This window comes from Phyllobates terribilis, unplaced genomic scaffold, assembly GCF_046119375.1.
Source record: "Phyllobates terribilis strain yellow unplaced genomic scaffold, ASM4611937v1 Scaffold_12__6_contigs__length_324123572, whole genome shotgun sequence".
In the NCBI taxonomy this organism is placed as follows: Eukaryota; Metazoa; Chordata; class Amphibia; order Anura; family Dendrobatidae; genus Phyllobates; species Phyllobates terribilis.
In genome coordinates, this window is record NW_027362772.1 from 302,147,291 (window position 1) to 302,155,413 (window position 8,123).

The following is an 8,123-nucleotide window of genomic DNA, read 5'->3' on the forward strand; positions in this document are numbered from 1 at the left end:
AGCCCACTGCTGCAGCCTACACTGTGCCCGATACTAAAGAAAATGAATATTCACTGCTCCCCACGCCCATGGGCGTGGGGAGCAGTGAATATTCATTTTCCTTAACAGGCACACTGTGCCCGCAGCGCGGCTCTTGGTATGTATGGCACCCTTCATCCCTCTATGTATGGCCCCCCTCATCCCTCTTCCTGGTATGTATGGCACCTCCATTTCTAGATGAGGGGTACACAACCTTTTCTGGTCTGACAGCCACAGTAAAACCAATAGAAGTATTACGGTCTGAGACGTTTCCACCATATCAAAATCGTATGCCATAGATGCCTGATAGTAGTCGAGAAAGTGGAACCTGTCCCTATGGGAACAATAGGGGTCATCTTCTCCCCTATGTAGCACTTTAAAGAGGGGAAGTCCATGTGTGAATGAGGCTCTCATAAACTACAATAGAAAGAGCCACAAGCATAGATGGCAAGCTGTATAACTCCTATATATATTTATTTTGAGTAACAAAGAGGGGTCAAGGGACCTCATGTTCCTAAAATATATGGCTTTCACAGAGATGACTGTGCCACCCCTTTTTTGCACTGAAACTACATGCAAAAACTACATACAGGCAAGAATTTCTGTGATCAGATGGTTGTGGGTCACGCATAATGGCATAGCAGGCCATAGGGTTGTGCATTGAGGGCCATAGGGCTATGCATTGAGGGCCATGGGGTTGTGCATTGCGGGCCATAGGGTTGTGCATTGCGGGCCATAGGGTTGTGCACAGTGGGCCATGGGGTTGTGCACAGCAGGCCATAGGGTTGTGCACTGCGGGCCATAGGGTTGTGCACTGCGGGCCATAGGGTTTTGCATTGCGGGCCATAGGATTGTGCACACCGGGCCATGGGGTTGTGCACACCTTGCCATGGGGTTGTGCACACCTTGCCATGGGGTTGTGCACTGCGGGCCATGGGGTTGTGCACTGTGGACCATGGGGTTGTGCACTGCGGGCCATGGGGTTGTGCACAGCGGGCCATGGGGTTGTGCACAGAGCGTCATGGGCTTGTGCACTGCGAGCCATGGGGTTGTGCACTGCGAGCCATGGGGTTGTGCACTGCGGGCCATGGGGTTGTGCACTGCGAGCCATGGGGTTGTGCACTGCGGGCCATGGGGTTGTGCACTGCGAGCCATGGGGTTGTGCACTGCGGGCCATGGGGTTGTGCACTGCGGGCCATGGGGTTGTGCACTGCGGGCCATGGGGTTGTGCACTGCGGGCCATGGGGTTGTGCACTGTGGGCCATGGGGTTGTGCACTGTGGGCCATGGGGTTGTGCACTGCGGGCCATAGGGTTGTGCACTGCGGGCCATGGGGTTGTGCACTGCGGGCCATGGGGTTGTGCACTGCGGGCCATGGGGTTGTGCACTGCGGGCCATAGGGTTGTGCACTGCGAGCCATAGGGTTGTGCACTGGGGGCCATAGGGTTGTGCACTGGGGGCCATAGGGTTGTGCACTGTGGGCCATAGGGTTGTGCACTGTGGGCCATAGGGTTGTGCACTGTGGGCCATGGGGTTGTGCACTGTGGGCCATGGGGTTGTGCACTGTGAGCCATAGGGTTGTGCACTGGGGGCCATAGGGTTGTGCACTGTGGGCCATAGGGGTTGTGCACTGGGGGCCATAGGGTTGTGCACTGGGGGCCATAGGGTTGTGCACTGGGGGCCATGGGGTTGTGCACTGTGGGCCATAGGGTTGTGCACTGTGGGCCATGGGGTTGTGCACTGTGGGCCATGGGGTTGTGCACTGTGGGCCATGGGGTTGTGCACTGTGAGCCATAGGGTTGTGCACTGTGAGCCATAGGGTTGTGCACTGGGGGCCATAGGGTTGTGCACTGTGGGCCATAGGGTTGTGCACTGTGGGCCATAGGGTTGTGCACTGTGGGCCATAGGGGTTGTGCACTTCGGGCCATAGGGTTGTGCACTGCGGGCCATGGGGTTGTGCACTGTGGGCCATAGGGTTGTGCACTGTGGGCCATGGGGTTGTGCACTGTGGGCCATGGGGTTGTGCACTGTGAGCCATAGGGTTGTGCACTGTGGGCCATAGGGGTTGTGCACTGCGGGCCATAGGGTTGTGCACTGTGGGCCATAGGGTTGTGCACTGTGGGCCATAGGGTTGTGCACTGTGGGCCATAGGGTTGTGCACTGTGGGCCATGGGGTTGTGCACTGCGGGCCATGGGGTTGTGCACTGTGAGCCATAGGGTTGTGCACTGTGAGCCATAGGGTTGTGCACTGTGGGCCATAGGGTTGTGCACTGTGGGCCATAGGGTTGTGCACTGTGGGCCATGGGGTTGTGCACTGCGGGCCATGGGGTTGTGCACTGTGAGCCATAGGGTTGTGCACTGTGAGCCATAGGGTTGTGCACTGTGGGCCATAGGGTTGTGCACTGTGGGCCATAGGGTTGTGCACTGTGGGCCATAGGGTTGTGCACTGTGGGCCATGGGGTTGTGCACTGCGGGCCATGGGGTTGTGCACTGTGAGCCATAGGGTTGTGCACTGTGAGCCATAGGGTTGTGCACTGGGGGCCATAGGGTTGTGCACTGTGGGCCATAGGGTTGTGCACTGCGAGCCATAGGGTTGTGCACTGCGGGCCATAGGGTTGTGCACTGGGGGCCATAGGGTTGTGCACTGGGGGCCATAGGGTTGTGCACTGTGAGCCATAGGGTTGTGCACTGGGGGCCATAGGGGTTGTGCACTGTGGGCCATAGGGGTTGTGCACTGTGGGCCATAGGGTTGTGCACATACTAGATTCTAACGCTTAGTAAGCTAAACTGTGTCAACCAGTGTCAGGCAGCAGCTTCCAAGGCAAATAAGATTGGGATGAAAGGGGGACTACATAGATGCAGATAATCAGAACCTCGTTCCATCACTTTACAGAAATCTATCTAATAATCCTAATCCAGCCGTCTGACTACTTTTCTTTTAAGTTCTTGAACCATAAGAGATAATTGATGATGGGTTTACAGCTTCTGCTGCTGATATCGCTTTTGCATGGCTGCAGTTCAGCTCGCTGGTAACAGATGCGTGCAGACTAAATTTGGTGTGGAAGGGGTAAAAATCCTGTCAGCTGAGAAGGGTCCGGTCAGCATTATGAAGAGCCTTTGCAAATTGTACATTTCTAAGCAGCTCGTTCACTTGACACTTGTACACCCTCGAAACACCTGTTCATCTATCAGTCACCAAGTGAAAATGAAGCTTTCCTGACCTCAACTTTGGGATATCACCAGCAAAATATATTCACAGTCCGCTTCAGTTCTTCTGCCCAAACTACTAATTGTGAAATTCTTTTGTCCCGTGATCAGATTTTTTGTGTTCTTCATATTGGAAAGAAGTTTGATACACCGACCTAATTATACAGCTTAACATTTATATTGCAAATTGCTCAATTAAATGATTTTAATATGTTCCTTTGGAGGAAGCTTTGCCCTTGTTTCCCCTTTTGTGATTTACGGGCTTGAAATTCTTTTTCCCTGACCACAATCACAACAAAGGGTGCGCTCACAGACACCCAGAAGCGTGACATATTTAACTTTTTTTTTTTTTTTTGATTGATCGATTAATGGAAAACAGCTCCGTGTTCCAAAAGCCCAGTTTCTGCCCTATCTACGGCATTCTCCTTGAACCTGACTGGCTTGTCTGGGAGCACATACGGGGCCTGAATTGCCTGATCAGATAGCTTGTTAATTTCATCATTTCAGAGTTTTATGGATTTTCCAGTTGCTGCTGCTGCTGCTGCTTTTATAAACAAGCATTTCAGTGACCTTCCCCTCCGGACGTCAGCGCAATCCAGCTCTACAAGAATCCCAAGCTCTGAAAGTTTATAAATAAGCCTTCTATCAAGTTCCAACAACAGGTGCGACCTCCCCCCGCTGTCCTAAAACTGAACAGTTTCAACAAGCAAATAAAAACTACACCGTGCCATCATAAGAAGCCAGATCGTAGATGCTCAACTCACAGAAAGTGGGCAAATTCTATAGAAAATGTGGACGGGTCTGCAGTCAGGACATATGGATATCGTGGCAGTTATGTGGATAGTATAGATTCAATACTGTAGAGAGTATGAGATTGGCTTAGCTGCAGGTATAATATGATTTGCTCAGTATTTATAGAGATGTGGACAGGGCCTCAGTCTTTGTCTTCGTCAGAGATATCGGCAGATTTAATGGGAAGAACGCTGCTGCATATGAGGCGCCCAGGGGATGGGGGCGACTCGGCGCCCGGGCCTAGTTGACGGTGCTGGGGATGCCGCGGTGGCCGGCTCCCGGGCCCGTACCCTGGGGTCACTCTTAAAAAGCAAGGAAGGGATAATGGGGAAAAGGTGTATGGGATAAGAAAAGTTTGTGACGCCACGAGGATCACCAGCGCTGCTACAGTCCTCTGAGGCCGGTGGTCAGGCAGCTTAGTTGGTGCGGCTCCCCACAGGTGGAGCGGGGCCTCAGGGCAGCGTAGGAAAAGGGATGCAGGACAGAGGGGACCCAGCCGGGTCAGAAGAACAGGCACACTCACAACAGTTCACTTCTGTACCTTTACTGGTGGTGTTTCAGGCACGATCCAGGGCACTGTAGGGTGAAGGGTGCATTTCAGGACTCTCCCCAGTGAGCGGGTGTGGGGCCTCCTGTTTTTTGCTGTTTCCTGATAAGTTTCTGACCTGCCTGAAGCTAGGCCTAACTTGGTCTCTGTCTTGCACCGGCGGACCTGGTGGTAGGGCCTTCTGTTGGAGTTCACACTCCCAGGTCTCTTGGCCTCAGTGACTCCTGACCCTGGTATAACAGTCAGCTTTTGGTATTCCTGGGACATGTAGTTCGACAGGGGTTCCGGTTGTTTCTGCTGGTCCTAGAGATCCTTGCAGACACAGACCCGGTGTCCGGTATATGGTCTTGGGGTGAGCTGGCTAAGCTCCTCTGCCCCCTATGTAGCTCGCTTACTCCACTTGCCTTCGGCCGCTCAGGGCCCTGACTAGGCTTCACACTGGCAGTAGGCCTCGCTACTCTTCACCGCTCTTATGGCGTCGGCATGCCTTAGGTTCACTAACCTGAGCTCCTGAGTCTGGGCTGGGCTGACAACCTCTCTGGGTGCAGCAGACTGTAGACTTAGACTGTAGATTCCAGACTTAAACTGTAACTGGACTCCTTACAGACTTCAGACTTACTCCAGACTTCAGACCAGACAGAACTGCCTAGCTCCACCTTCCCTATTTATATCCCTAACGGGCTCCCTCTTGTGGTCAGAGGTGAAAGGTGGAGATGTGTGTATGCTGTGGGGGCCTCTTGTGGAGGAATCCGTCCATGCACCCCTCTAGGATCTGTGGCACCAATGCACAGCAGGGCGCCACACATACAATGCTGTCATTCAGCCGAACAGAAACTGCAGCAGAATTTATCAAACCCAAATATAAGTTGGAGGGAGCAGCTTGGGAGGATGCAGCTGCTCTTGGGTGGTGGTGTGTGAGGAGACCCAAAATTTTGTTACCATATAAAGGGTACTATATGTTTATGCATAGGTTTGAATGCAAATCTATAGTCCCCAAATATTTAGTACAATGAGTCTACATTCATTATATCTCATCATCAAAGGGTGTTTTAAATATTTTTGCTTAAGATGTGTATATGTAACACACACATTTATAAAAATCGCTTTTCGGCCTTTTGGCTAAAATCAAGTGCCGTGTATGTTCTTATCCGAATTAATATGTCCCCTATCATGGGACCATATATTAAAGGTTTATTCCCACAATCACAGTGCGGTCTTATAATAATGTGGACATATATTGGCACAACTGAATAAATATAACTTATTTTTTTTAATCTGCCCTATTTTGCGCACAGCGCCCCCCTAAGGATAACTCTCTATGTTTTTCTTTTTGTCTGAAGTTGTAATTGTAACCGCTCTGTGGTAGGTCCAGTACTCATTGTCCATCACGTTCTGTTTCGTTTCAGCTGGCTTCCTGCAAGTACAGCTCTGCTATGGAACTTTTCTAGAAAGGAGCTTCTACTGTGAAGGATGATATCATGGAAAGGAGCATCAAGAGTCATCTCCATTACAGTGTAGAGCTCATACTAGGAAGCAGATGTGTGCTGGTAACTAAGAGCAATGTACTGGAGGATGGGGCTGTGTATAGAGGGGGTAACGGGAGTCATTCTTCAGGATTGAGTTGTATACAGGGGCTAAAAAGAGAGGTAGGGGCTTTATATAGAGGGACTGAAAGAAGAGATATACAGCAGACTGAGTTTACACAGAAGTAAGAGGAGATATACTGCAGGAGGTGGCTGAAAGGATCCATGTACTGCAGGATTGGGATCTGTATAGAAGGGCTGAATAGAGAGATACTGCAGGTTGGGACTCTCTATAGATGTACTGCAATCTGTAAATCTAATAAAGAAACAAAAATGAAACTATACCCTACTGTAGGTAAGTAAAAAGCAATAGTGCATATAAATAACATTGGGCACTTAGTAAACACTATTTTTCTGTCACCCATGATGGCACAGCAAGAGAGGGGATCCGCCCTTCAAGGACAGGAAACCTTCAAGATAAAAAGGGCGGCGCCTCTCTCCTCATCAGTGGTTTCCTGTCCTTGATGGGGGACCTTCCTTCTCGTCAGCGGCAACAGCAGCAAGTTCGTCTTACCGGGGCCGGTCGGTGGTGGCCGGGCACAGTCTCTGCTGCGGCCGGTCCCGTGGTTCCTGGAAGCGCCACGGGGGGCGCCGACATGTGGTCTCCCCGCGTGCGGGCGGGGGTTTGCGGCACCTACACAGCACGGTAGCTGGCAAACCCCGCGTCCCGGATGTGACGTCATGGGGCGCAACCGGAAGTGACGAAACGGGACGTCGCGCCCCGATGACGCGCTCCGGGACCTCTGACCCCAGCATGTAATTTTCGGGGGAGGTACCGGAAGCTGCGGGGACGCCGGCCGGTGATCTCCCTGGCACAATAAGGGTACTTAAGGGTAGATCACCGGCCAGGCAGGGGCGCAGTTCAAATGGCCTCACAGCAGCCCTCCCCACCGCATCAGCAGCAAGAGCAGCAGTCCATGTTGCAGCTGCAGCAGCCCGACGAGATGGAGCAGCCGCGGCAGCCTCGGCGTCAGAAGCGCACCCAGGAGCAGCGTCCACCGCAGAGCAAGGGCAGTGGGCGTTCTGGAACTCGCAGCACCAGGAATTCAAAATCCAGCCGGCATAGCTCCTGTAGGATCGATGATTCCACGGTCTCCCAAGGAGAAGTATCGGATACCGTCCTGCCTCCCGTTCCAGTACCCTGTCTTTATCTACTGGGTGGTGAGTGAGCTACGTGAAAGTCGACGTATTAATGTAGACTTTTTTCTGTTTTGTCTCTCTCTCTCCCTCTCCTTCCTCACTTATATGGTCAGGCTGTCCCTAAAAAATGTACGGAGAAATCCAAGTACAGAGTATGTGCCCTGTGTTAACGGGCTCTGACTAAAGACTGGCCCAAAAGATTATGCCACAAATAATTTCGGAGGGAACCCCAGATTTTTCTTCAAATCTAAAAACCCGTATTAGGTCTGAGGTAGAAAGATCATTTAAGTCATTTTCCCAGGCAAAAGAAGCGTCCCAGACCCATAGAGCAAAAACCCCACCCACCCTTTCAGACTCTGAATCCGACGAGGGAATGCTGGATGACTCCACTGACTCTTGCTCTTTGGATAGCGAAGGTCATTGTTTTCCAGTGGAAAGTGTGGGTAGCTTAGTAAAAGATGTCAGGTTCACAATGGGGTTAGTTGACCAGAAGTCAAAAAAATCGGTACAGGATATTATGTTCGGCACCTTGGATCGGAAAAAACATGGGTTTCCCGATTAATGATAAAGTGCAGGGACTTATCAAGAAGGAGTGGGATAGGCCGGAGAAAAAGGGTCCCCTTCCATCCTCCTTCAAAAGGAAATATCCCTTTATTGAGGAAGATACCGCTTCCTGGAATAAAGCCCCGAAGCTGGATGTTGTGGTATCCAAAGCTTGTAGAAGATCTTCTCTCCCTTTTGAAGACACAGGGATGCTGAAGGACCCACTGGACCGAAAGGTAGATACCTTCCTTAAGAGTACAGCCATAGCAGCAACCTGTAAGATCCCTTATGATT

General features: G+C 51.4%; 1 pseudogene; it reads left to right on the top strand.

Annotated features, from left to right (window-relative positions):
* Window positions 1-5,662: 5,662 nt before the first annotated feature.
* Window positions 5,663-5,828, top strand: LOC141173243 (U2 spliceosomal RNA; annotated as a pseudogene).
* The last annotated feature ends 2,295 nt before the right edge of the window (window positions 5,829-8,123 follow it).